The following is a 12955-nucleotide window of genomic DNA, read 5'->3' on the forward strand; positions in this document are numbered from 1 at the left end:
TGTGTGCCTTTGGGGAAAGCACAGGGCCTCTCTGGCCTTCAGATTCCTCTAGGGTAAAATGAAGAGGTTGGGGTACGTGAATTCTGCAGCCTATTTTATTTTTCTGCCAGAAGTGTCAGTCGATTATCATGGGAACATTAGGAGGGAATCTGGGAGTAAGCAGAGGACCCTTATTTAAAAGTTCTCCTTTCAGAATCTTAGCCCCAGTCACAGCTGGATTCTGTTGTCTCTAGAAGCCTTTGACTGAGCACGTCAATCTGTTTCCCCCTGGGTGATAGACATGTTAAGCATCACCAGGCACTATCCTAAAAAAAATGAATCCACTGTATCCTTATTTCAAAAAACATGGGAACCACCATGCTGAAAAACCATCCAGCAGTGTCTTCTAAAGTTTACTGTACGCTTACCATAAGACCCAGCAATCCCGCTTCTAGGCACATATAACCAAGAGAAACGAAAACAGATGTGTGCACAAAGACTTCTACATGAGTGTTCGTAGTGGCTTTGTTTATAAAAGTGAAAACAGCCCAAATGTCCATCACCAGGAGAACAAATAAACGAACTGTGACATTTTCATACAATGGAATGTTCTTCAGCCATAAAAAGGCACAAACTACATCCACCCAACAGCACAGATGAATCACAAAAACATTAACCTGAGTGACAAAAGCCAGACGCGAAAGACCGCATATTGTATGACTTCACTTACGTGACACAGGCACAAATAATCTATGGTGATAAAAATCAGGACAGCAGTTGCCTTGAGGTAGAGCTTGGAAAAGGGTGAGCGTGGACTCACAGGGGGTGCTGGAAATGTCTTACATCCTGAAGTGGGTGAGGGTTACATATGGATGCAGATGTGTCAAAACTCATCAGACTGTGCAGTTCAGATCTGCAAGTTTCACTGAAGGCAAATTATTCCTCAGTGAAAAAGCACATGATATCTTCAGATATTATTTGGGACTTTGAGCAATAAAACAAAGGTGTAATCCTTGAGCGTGTTATGGCATAAGTCAAAGTATAATCTCACCTATCTGTGGAATTTTCAAGAGCCAAACTACAGAATAAAATGGTCATTTCCAGGGCTGGGGGGACAGAACCAATGTTGTTTAAGGGAATAAATGTGCAACAAGCAGTGAACAAGCCCTAGAAATCTACCACACAGTGCAGTGAATCTAGACAATACTGCATTCTAATCATCAAACTTGCTAAAAGACTAGAATTTAATTATTTGAACCAATAAAAAGAAAGGGTAATGATGCATCATGATAGAGGTGTTAATTATGGCCACGGTGGTAATTGTACGACAATATATAAATGTATCACATTAACATGTTGTACATGTTAAATCTACAATGTTATCTATCAAATATATTTCCAAAAAATAGCAAATCAAATGAATAATAAGGCGATGGTATTATGAATGACCAAGCAATGATAAGCATGGACGCAGCCTTTTTGCTAAAGCTGCAGTTCACGGAAGACCTATTCTGTCCCAGAGGCTCCAAATATACTTTCTCCAATCTTTACAACCCTCAAATTAGGTGCTATTATCCCCATTTTAAAGATGAGCAAATCTGGGCTTAGAGAAAGAGGAAATCAAGGGCCCAGGCTATGCAGCTAGGTGGTGGCTGAGCTGAGGTTTGAACCCAAAATCTCCCTGGCTTCGGTGTCTGGCCTTTTCGCACCATCCCTTTCTACCTGTCGGGGCAAACAGTCCCTTCCCCTCCATGGGATCCTCATCCTGATCCAGTCCTCTGGCTCCCAGTCAGGCCGGCAGACGGTCTGTCCGCGCATTCTCATGGCGTCTCCTGGAAGCCTTCACCTACAAGGGCAGCTTAGCACCTTTGTGGGTCTTGCCCTCTTACCCTCTTGCCAGTGGCCTGTGCTCTAGCTCAGGTATGACCCAGCCTGCCACCTCTCCTTGCTAAGTCTCCCTGAAGCCATGAGAAGCAGCTGGCCGGACCCCGGAGACATCAATGCTGTGAAGCATGCTCCTAGCCTCCCTGGGCAAAGACCACAGGCTAGTTCCATAGAAATTGAGCAGATCTGCAAACACCGTCTCGGTCCCCCTCACCTGGGGAGCTCAGACCTCACACAACTGCGGATCCTCAATAAATCTTAAAGTCCTACGCATGCCCCTCTTTTCCTTGCCAAACACATAGACACATACTCTAAAGGAAAGCCCTGGAGTACATCTCTGGATCACATCTCACGAGCAGTTCCCCGGCTGTAGTCAGACCTCAGGGGATGAGGGTCTGTATTCAAGGGCTATTCAAATCTGTGAGCTGTTACCTGGTTTAACTCTTTATAGAATCGCATCCCACTGGACCTCTGCAGTGACTTGAGCAGTTTCATCCCCACACGAACCCTCCTTGAAGGGTCTCTTTCTTCGGGAAGTGAATTGGTGGGGTGGGTCTGGCTTAGGTGCCGCAAACCTGGAACCATGGATGGGACTTTCCTGGCCAAGATGCTGCTGTATTGGCGCCTGGCTTTGTAGTGAAAGCCTCTTGCAGACAAAACCCTTGGCCTTGGCCAAGCTTTTGCCAGCTGTGTAGTTCAAATAGTGTAATTACAATATTCTCCAGTGCTCAGAAATTTAAGACATCAAGTAGGCATACCGAAATACTGCCTGGTTTTCGGCCCAAATATTTTGGGCCAAGAGGAATGCAAGAGCAACAGTTTGGTCTCCATTCTACCAGGATGCCTACCTTCACATGCTTACCACCCTTCTGAGAAATGGTACCCAGCACCCCCGGGCTTGGGATAGGGAGTCTAAGAGGTTGTCACAGTGATCACTTGGAACAAAGCCTCAAAGGCACCGGAAGGCATCTCCTTAAGCAAAGCATGTGATGCCCCCTACCACCACCACCTCCCCCCCAGCCCCAGTTCCTTCTCAGTTGAATTCCCATCCCTCCTGCCTCCCCCAGAGTTCCTACCTTCTCTCACCTTATTTCTCAACCATCGGCGGCAGAGACACAGCAAGATGCTATGGCCGGGCGAAGGTGTGTTTTGCTGGCCGGAGCTGCCTGGCCTGCTTTAGAGCAGCTCAGTACTGGTCCGAGCAGGGCCTGGCGATCTTGTGCCCTCCCCTCGCTAACTTTCTACCCCTCTAGCTGAGCCTATACGAAGCATTTCCTGCTAGCTATCTATTAAGAATGCAGAAAATGTACTCCAACAAGTCAATCGGGTTGGGCACCTGCAGGAATGAGGAAAATAGGTAGTTCTTTTTTTATTTCTTTCTTTTTGCATTAAAAAAAAAGTGCTTAGCGATATTGTCTCTTAAAGTGGGCAGCCAATTGTTTGCCCGGAAACCACACACAGAGTAGTAGCGTCTCCAGCATCAGTGCTGGGGCTGGGATCCAACAGATGGGACTTTCAGTCTCCGGAACCGAGAGAAAGCTTGGCTGGTCACTAGTTTCTTCCTCTCTTCCCATGGGAAGAGAAAGGGAGCCCAGCCCTCTAGGATTCTGGACTTTCTCAGGCTTCCATGGGCCCAGAGGGATCGAGGACTTCTCCAAACCTGCAATAGATGAAGCCGTTCAGGACTCCAGCTTCAGGCTCATAGCAAAGGAGTCCCAGTCCACATTCTGAAAAATCTTCAATAGCACCATCATTCAGACCCCAAAGCCTGGAGCCGTTCTTTGCTTCTCCCATTCTCTGTTTCAACCATATTAATTTAACACATATTTATTATACACTAACTATATGCCAGGCACCATTCTGGGAGTTTTGTTCCATAGTGAACAAAACAGACCAAATCCCTGCCTTTGGGGAATAATAAATACGTAACATGTTTTATGTTTGCCTATAGTATATGGACTTGTCAGTTGTCAGTAAGTACTATAAAGAGAAATTAATCAGCCAGGGAATAGAAGTGTCTCATTTATCTAGGATGTTCACAAAAAAATTTTCTGATGAGGTGACATTTGATCAGAACCCCAGGTAGTGGGGGGAAGCATGTCAATACCTGCTTGCCTGATATCTGGGGGAACATCTAATACAAAAGATGGGATCACACCCAACCTGTTCACAGAAGGGTGAGGAGGCCAGCATGGCTGGAGAGGAGGGGAGAGGAGAGATGGGGCCATAGCACAGAAAGCCTCCTTGGCCATACTTAGGCTGCGGACTCTTCCTGTAAGTGAGAAGGAAACCGCTGAAGAGGTTGGAGGAAACCATCAACAAATCTTGACACACAGAGCATCAAAACACATTCCAATCCCGTCCTTTTCTTGGTCACCTCCGTCCTTTGTCACCACCTCGGCCCTGCTCACTCTCCTGCAAACCCCCATCATTTCTCTGCAGGACCACAGCTTCAGAACTCAGTACTTCCAGCTTTCACCTTTCTAATTCTTCACCCCAAGACAGCCACAGTGATCATTTGAGGATGTGCATTAAACAGTCATTCCTTGTTGAAAAGCTTCTATTGGTGGTTTTTTCCTGACCTTGCCCCAACCTTGCTTCACTCCAGCCCCACTCACTGCTGACTGGTCCTTGACCCGGGATGCTTATCCTCCAGACCACCTCCTGACTTGCCCTCCTCTTCAATGAAACCTGGGCTCCGTCACTGCCTCCGAGAAGCCCTCCCTCACCATCCTATCCAAGCCAGCAGCCTCTCATACTCTCTGTCCTCTTCTCCTACTTCCTATTTCTTCAGGGTACTTTTCACCTCTGGATGTCATATTGCAGAGCTCTTTGTTTATAGTTGGTCGCCCCTTCTAAAATCATGCCTGGTATATGTATTACTAGGATTTCAGTAAATATTTGCTAAGTGAATGAGTGAGTAGTGAGGGGGGAGAGAAATTATTCAGGTATTCACACAAATAAATAGATGACCGTAAAGGTAATGAATCAGTATCTGGTGCCAGGTGAGGCTGTGATAAGGATGCCTGAATTCATCAGCGAAGGCCAAGTCGTCTTCCCTGTGCAAATAAGGCTCGAGCTGAGATCCCAGAGGCTGAGAAGGAGTTAACTACGTGAAGAGGGAGAGATGACTGGTCCACGCAGAGGAAACAGTATGTTCAGCAGCCCTGTGGTGGGAGGGGCCTGGCAAATATGAGTCACAGGGAAAAAGGTAGGGAGACAGTGGCAGGGAGTGCCTTGCAAGGTGAGCTGGAAAAGCAGAGGCCAGAGCCAGCAGGGCTTTTTGAGCCCTATGGAATAACTCTATCTCTTTCCCAAGAAGAAGAAGAAGCTATTAAATGGTTTTATGGAGATGTGTGTTGAAAATCGGGAAGGGGAGGGAGTCAGAAGTGAATCAAACCCATGCCCCTGATAGTGAAAGCACAGAGTCCTAACCACTAGACTGCCAGGGACGTCCCCAGACACGCATTTTGAAAACCTTGGTCTGACTGCAATATCAAGAAAGAATGGAGGGAGCACGTGGCCGTGAAGAGATCACTTTGTGGTCTAGGGTAGAGAGGATGGTAGCTGCATGTGGGAGTTGAGGTGAAAGCAGAGAGAAGTGGATGGATTCAAGATGTATTTAGAAAACAAATTTGATACTGGATTGGATACAGGGTCTCAATGACGATAACTCATAGGTTTGGAGGGTGCATAACTTCATTGATTAGTGTGCCTTTCAGAGCTATGAAATATCGCTAATGTGTCTTCTTTAGGAGAGGAAATCAAAGATTTCTATTTGAACATGTTGATTTTGAGGAATTTTTGAGCTGTCTAAGAAAGGATGACAGTAGTCCATAGGCAGATAGGTCTGAGTTGGGGACAGAAACGTGGAAGCTAATGTTATATAAACCGTCATTAAAGCCTTAGACTCTAACTCACCCAGGGAGAGTAGAGACTCAAACACAGAAAAGAACTAAAGCACTCTAAAAAAAATAAGGGAAAATAAAAGAAGCAAGACATGTTCATGTAACCGCAACCTTTACCAGTCAGGTGGAAGTGACGAGCCAACAGACATTACAGAGAAAGAATGGCAAAGGAGAGAGGATAAACATCACGAGTGTCGGGACCCTACAGCCCAAAGAGGACCATGTTTCAAGATGGTGGAACCCATCACCTGGGTCCCATCTGCTGAGATGTGGGAGAATCTGATGCCTGAAAATTGGATTTAGTAGCATGGAAGTCACAAGTGATTTTAGTGAGAGATGCTTGCTGGAGTGATAAGGCCAGAGGCAGGCTCCAGTGGGATGGGAGAAGAAGAAAGTACCCACAATGTGAAGAGGAGTTTGCAGGAGTTTGGAGGTGAAAGAGAGTGGAAAGATAGAGCAGAATCCAGGAGTGGGAGCATCAGGGCTTGGATAACTTGGGATAGATTTCAACATGATTAAAGACCAGTGGAAAGGATCCAGTTCAGAGCAAGAGATTGAATCTACCACAAAAGAAGGTATTGTTAATAATAAGAAAATATTAGAGAAAGCAGGAGGAGAGAATGGGATCAAAATCCAGGTGGAAAGATGGGCTTTAAATACAAGGAAGGACTGTTCTGTTTTCAGAGGAGAAAAGGGACATAGCATGGTCCCAGACATACATAGTTTATAACTTTGGTACCTATGGTAAGTATTTATCTGCTTATTTTCAGTAAGAGAAGAATTGGACTAAGATGCGAGAGATCTTGACTTTTGTACAAGTTCTTCCCCTAAATAGACTTATAGCCTTGGAGAAGTTCTTTCTCATTTCTTTGCCCATTTTTAAAAGGAGAGTGCTCTATTACATGATCTCTAGGATTTCTTACAACTATACTTACTCTAAGTAAATCAAGGGAATGTGAAATTCAAATAGCACAGTGGTAAAGAATCCACCTGCTAAGGCAGGAGACACAAGAGATGGGGGTCAGGAAGATCCCTTGGGGAAGGAAATGGCAACCCACTCCAGTATTCTTCCCTAGGAAATCCGATAGACAGAGGAACCTGGCAGGTGACAGTCCATGGGGTCACAAAGAGACAGGACTGAGCACAGCACACACACATACATTCAGCACTTCCAGTGGGCCAGCTACCGCACTAAACAATTCATGTGTATTAAACCACTTAAATAATTCTGCAAGGTTGGCACTATTATTATCCAACTTAAAAACGAGTAAACAGAGCCACAGAGAGGTTAAGAGCTTGTTGGAGCCAGGCCGTCCGATTCTATAGGACTGTACACTAAACCACTGTTATCTGACCTTTCAGAAACAATAGGAAATTTCTGGAAATTATACTCTGGAACCCACATCCTGCTCACACAGGAATGGAAGAAGGATATTGGAGAAATGATTATGAAGCTTCCAAATAGAGCCCCTGAAAAGCTCCGAATTCGCAGGGCTTAGGAGCTAGAGTGAGTCATGAAACAGAAAGTAGAGAAGATAGGTAAAGGTCTGCCAAAGTGGCTGGGCCATTCTCCAACTCTGCACAGTGTCTTGCTGTAGTGTTTAGCCCTGGCCATGTCCAGTGAGAGCAGCTTTCTAAATAAAGCCCTTCTTGTGCACAGAAAGGGAGCCCAGCATTGATTCTGTGGTTGGAGAGATAAGTGAGGATTGTCCAGCTAATTTGTAGACCACCATAAGGCTATAGAGAACAAAGGACATGTTGGAATAGCAGTTAAATCCTCTAAACCATGATACATCCACTGAGACACTTTCCCCACCTCTGACTGCCACCTGTTCCCCACGCATGCCTCATAAACAGGAATCCTCCTGTCGGCACATCCTAACTGTTCACCTGCACAGATCCGTCACATTTCCAGAGAAAACCTGTCTGGTGAAGAGTGATTCACAACTGCTGAAGACTACAAACCAGCTTACCAAAATGCAGCCATCTCAGTCCTTCATACGAATGCCTGTAAGTAGACGTTTCAGGAAAACCAACAGCACAATGGAGAAACACTAGAATGAACAAGAAAATAATTGACTTCTGAGGGGAAAGTTCATGTGGAAAATGTTTTAAAAATTCTACCTTGCATCCTGAGAGATGTCCAAGAGAATACTGCATTGCTAGAACAAAATTAGTCTGCTAAGAACAACTGCTGAGGTAAAACAGGTCAATCACAATGGGCATAACTTGAAAATGGTCTTAGTATGGAAGCCAAATCATGGAAGAACAGTAGGACAGACTATGGAATACAAAGGAGTACTTCATGTTTTTTAAGGTTCCAAATCAGCAGGGAACAAATGGATGAATCAGTTGATGGTATCAAGACAACGGGTTACTCATTTGGAAACAAATTAACTTAGAGGCCTATCTTAAAGTTCAGTTATCCCCTTTCTCTCCCACTTGAGTTTCTCAATCTCTATTGGATCATTTCCATCATTATTCAGATATGCCCATGTATCTCCCATTTTTAACACCGCACCCATCTCCATTTCCATTCTTTTGTTCTCCTTCGAAGCAACATTTCTTAGACTTGTGGTCCATGATTAGTCACTATCTCTACTTCTTACCTTTCCTTTCCCTTCTAAACTCAGTCCAGGGGGGTGTCCATTCTTACTGCTCCAACATATCTGCTCTTCTTGAGGTCACCAATCATCTCAACATTACTAAATTCAGAGACATCTCTCTGTCCTTGTCCTACTTGATCTCTTACAGGGGTTTAGCAGGGTTGATCACTTGCGTTCTTCAAACATCCTCCTCTGGGTTTCCATGGCACCACTCTTTCTTGTTTTCCTCTGACTTCACTGCCTCTTTTTTCCCAATCTCCTTTGTTCAACGGGATTGCTTAGTTTGGGGCTCTCTCCTTTGATTCTATAATCTCTTGTTTGATAATCCCACCTCCAGAGTCATAAATATCTTCTATGTAACAATGACATTACATTGCTTTGCCAACAAAGGTCTGTCTAGTTAAGGCTATGGTTTTTCCAGTGATCATGTATGGATGTGAGAATTGGACTACAAAGAAAGCTAAGCACAGAAGAATTGATGCTTTTTAAGTGTGGTGTTGGAAAAGACTCTTGAGAGTCCCTTGGACTGTAAGGAGATCAAATCAGTCCATCCTAAAGGAAATCAGTCCTGAATATTCATTGGAAGGACTGATGCTGAAGCTGAAACTCCAATACTTTGGCCACCTGATGTGAAGAGCTGACTCATTGGAAAAGACCCTGATGCTGGGAAAGATTGAAGGCGGGAGGAGAGGGGACAACAGAGGATGAGATGGTTGGATGGCATCACTGACTCGATGGACATGAGTTTGAGTAAATTCCAGGAGTTGGTGATGGACAGGGAAGCCTGGCATGCTGCAGTCCATGGGGTCGCAGAGTCGGACATGACTGAGCGGCTGAACTGAACTGAACTGACACAAATTTACATCCCTAGTCCAGACCTCTCCTCTAATATGCACTTCAAACATCGTTATGTTGAAAACTGAGCTTCCTTGTGCTCCAAATGTTTCTTATGTTTTATGAAAAGTAAATACTAGAAGAGTTAAAGATAGAAACATAAAAATTAAACTATTAAACTACAAAAAGAATATGTAGAAACGTATATAGGGGAAATATATTACAGTAAGTATCATTTGAGATGGGGGAGGTCTTTCAAGCATGCCACAAAGCTCAGGAAGTATAAAGGGAAAGATTTTTCCATTGACACACAGAAAACTCCTGCATACCTAAAACCAACATAGAGTTACAAGACCAAGGACAGAGAGAAACTTCTTGCAGCACTTATCACAAATGGCTACAATTTAGAATAGAAAAAGAACTACAAATCTTTGAGAAAAGCCAAGTAAGTCAATAGAAAACTTGACAAAGGATATGAAGAAGCAAATACAAGAGGAAGAAACATCAAGAGCCAACAAAAGAGAACAGATGTTTCAGTTCCCTAGTAATTAGGGAAATAGAGATTAAAATGAGATCCCACTTTCAACTACCAGATTGGCAAACATTTTAAAGATTAACAACACTTAGTAATTAACAAAAATATGGGGAAACCGCACACTTTCACACACCATTGTACTGAGTGGTAGTGTGAGCTCAACATTTTTGGAGAGCAATTTGGCAAAATTTTAAATATGTACATGATTTATGATGCAGCATCCCTCCTTTACGAAATATATTTTAAAGAAATACTAAAAGGCATTTAAAACTCAACTGGAATTTCACACAGTGTTCTGATTTATAACAAGATAACTACAGGTCAACTGTGATCGTTTGAACGCGAACACTGTTCATCTGTGTAAACCTCGGGAGAGACTGATAATAACCGTTGGTCTTTGCTTAATTTAAAAACAAAACAAAACTAAAGCGAACTAAAGAATGTCAATCTACAGAGAGGTACAGTAAAAATTCCCTTTTTATCAGATGGGTAGAGCCTGCAGCTATTAGATAAGCAACGGTATTCTGCGGGTGTGGGGGAGGGGAGACAGTGGATATTTACCTAAAGTATTTCTTAAAAATTTATTATAGTTTATGGTAGGAAATGAAACACATTTGTGTCGCCCCTCTTTTCCTCTTTTATAAGTGAATTGCTTCCCATAATCTAAATACACAGTTTAGAAATGGTCAAGTGTTATTCAAGTAGTTTCCTACCATATTTATTTAGTAAAGCTAACACCTCATGAAGACTGCATTATCTAAAATCAGTGTTTCATTGTAATGCTTGGCAGCACAGTGGATATGTTCATTACAGGTGTGTTAACAATCAATGTCGATCGCCACGTGACCTATTTAGTTTCTCCCGACACCACCACCAGAAGTGCCCTCCCTCTCCTTCTATTCTTGGTGTGTCTGACTTAACGCATCTTTGCAGCTCACATGCTTTCCTTACGAAGCTTCTCCTGACTCCTGCCGCCTCCCCGACCATGGAGACAGGATCAGTGTTTCTTTGTGGCCCCACTGCTTCCAGGCCAGCCTTGTATTAAGACTGGCTGCAGCAGCAGCACCGGGAGCTTGTTAGAAATGCAGAATCTCAGGCTCTACTCCAGACTTCGGGAATCACACTCTCTGGGGGTGGGGTCCAGTGTTTTGACTAGTTTTTCAGGTTTTGCATATTAAAGTTTAAGAAGCACTGACCTAGGGGTACTTGACCAGAACCTCATCAATCTCTGGGTACAAATGAAGTCACACTGACATCACTGCCCAAATGACACTAGCTCCCTTGGCCACCCACATTTGCAGGACTCTCAAATCCTTTCCAGGTCTGCCCCCATTCCCCCCAAATATTTCTGGGAGTCCCTAGGGTGTGTTCACAAATGTGCCAGAGTTGATCAGGACGGCTGCTCACCCCTGCTGTGCCTGATCTTCACTGCTGCTCAATAGGAACTTTTTGGAAAAAATAAATTCGTTTATTTATTTTTGGCTGTGCTGGGTCTTCGTTGCTGTGCGGGCTTGCGGCAAGTGGGGGCTACTCTCCAGTTGTGCTGCATGGGATTCTCTTGTTGTGGAGCACCGGCTATAGGGCACATAGGCTTCCGTAGTTGTGGCACCTGGTCTCAGCAGTTGCAGCTCAGAGATTCTAGAGCACAGGCTCAATAGTTGTGATGCATGGGCTTAGTTGCTCTGAAGTATGTGGGATCTTCCCGGATCAGAGATTGAACTCATGTCTCCTGCATTGGCAGGCAGATTCTTTACCACTGAGCCACAAGCGAAGCTCAACAGGCATCTTTTAAGCTGATAGTTCTACACAATCCACCTAAGAGCTAGTTCAGTTCCTCAAGTGAGCAAAAGTATAACTGTGTTTTGGCCTGGTGGAGTTAGATGTGGGTAACTGCTGGTCACAACATAAGGCTAAATGTGTTATCTGCCCCATAACTTGCATGGAGCAATTGAATTGCCCAGGTAACTTGCTTGCATCTCTCCAATTGAAACATCCTACTGAAGTGTTTCGACCTGTAAGTACCCCCTCCTCTCTTGCACATCTATTCCTCTGCAGCATACCATCTGCATAATGTCACACACACTATGTGTGTGTGTGTGTGTGTGTGTGTATGTGCTCATTAAAAAAAAAGACTTCCAGTTCTGGTCTGACCTGTTAGAAACTTGAAAGTCACCAATGCAATCTAACAATAAGTAAAAAGCTACAAACTTAAAAATCAATAACTCTTCTTAGATTCATAAGACTAGTGAGGTCACAGGGCAAACTGCTGCCCCCAAATAGAAGAGACTGACAGAGGAATACAGAGAACCACAATTTACTGGAGCAGAAACCACTGAGGAAAGTGGTGCTCAGGCAGGAAAACCTGAACTGTAATCAACAATTGCTGGAGGGTCAGTATGGGCAAGTCTGAGAGACAAGATACTGCAGGGGACCTCATCAGCAGTGAGTGTCCACATTTTATGAGTTTTACCTCCAGGAACTCGACCAGGTTCTCACAGTAAATATTCGAGAAAAATTCCCTTGTGCTTCCAAAACGGGGAGGGGAAAAGGAACCATTTTGAAAAACACTGGAGCACTCTTTTTTTTTTTAACAAGATCTACTACTCCAGTACTTTGGCCACCTCATGCGAAGAGTTGACTCATTGGAAAAGACTCTGATGCTGGGAGGGATTGGGGGCAGGAGGAGAAGGGGACGACAGAGGATGAGATGGCTGGATGGCATCACCGACTCGATGGACGTGAGTCTGAGTGAACTCCGGGAGTTGGTGATGGACAGGGAGGCCTGGCGTGCTGCAATTCATGGGGTCGCGAAGAGTCTGACATGACTGAGTGACTGAACTGAACTGAACCCTCAAGAGAGACAAGAGAGACTAGTTAACCAGAGCCTAACCTACTAAGGTTTTTAGTGGAGCCTAACTGACCTGAGAGAAGGGAAATACTCAACTCTAGCCCTCTCTAGCCTTCCTCTCCCACCTAAGGAGGGAGAAAAAGCTGAGAAACACTTGTGAGTTCATATTCCAGAGGCAAAGGTTCACTAAAAGACTGAGACCTAATCCTAGGACTGTAGAAGGCCTCCCCTTCCCCAACACCTTATCTGCATATCACTAAAGTTCTGTGTATCAGAGTTCCTTTCATCTCATACATCGTGTCTAAATTTCATGAAAAAATTCCAAGGCATACTAAAAGATCAAACACATATTTTGTTGTTT

The sequence above is a fragment of the Bos mutus genome, chromosome X (genome assembly GCF_027580195.1).
Source record: "Bos mutus isolate GX-2022 chromosome X, NWIPB_WYAK_1.1, whole genome shotgun sequence".
In the NCBI taxonomy this organism is placed as follows: Eukaryota; Metazoa; Chordata; class Mammalia; order Artiodactyla; family Bovidae; genus Bos; species Bos mutus.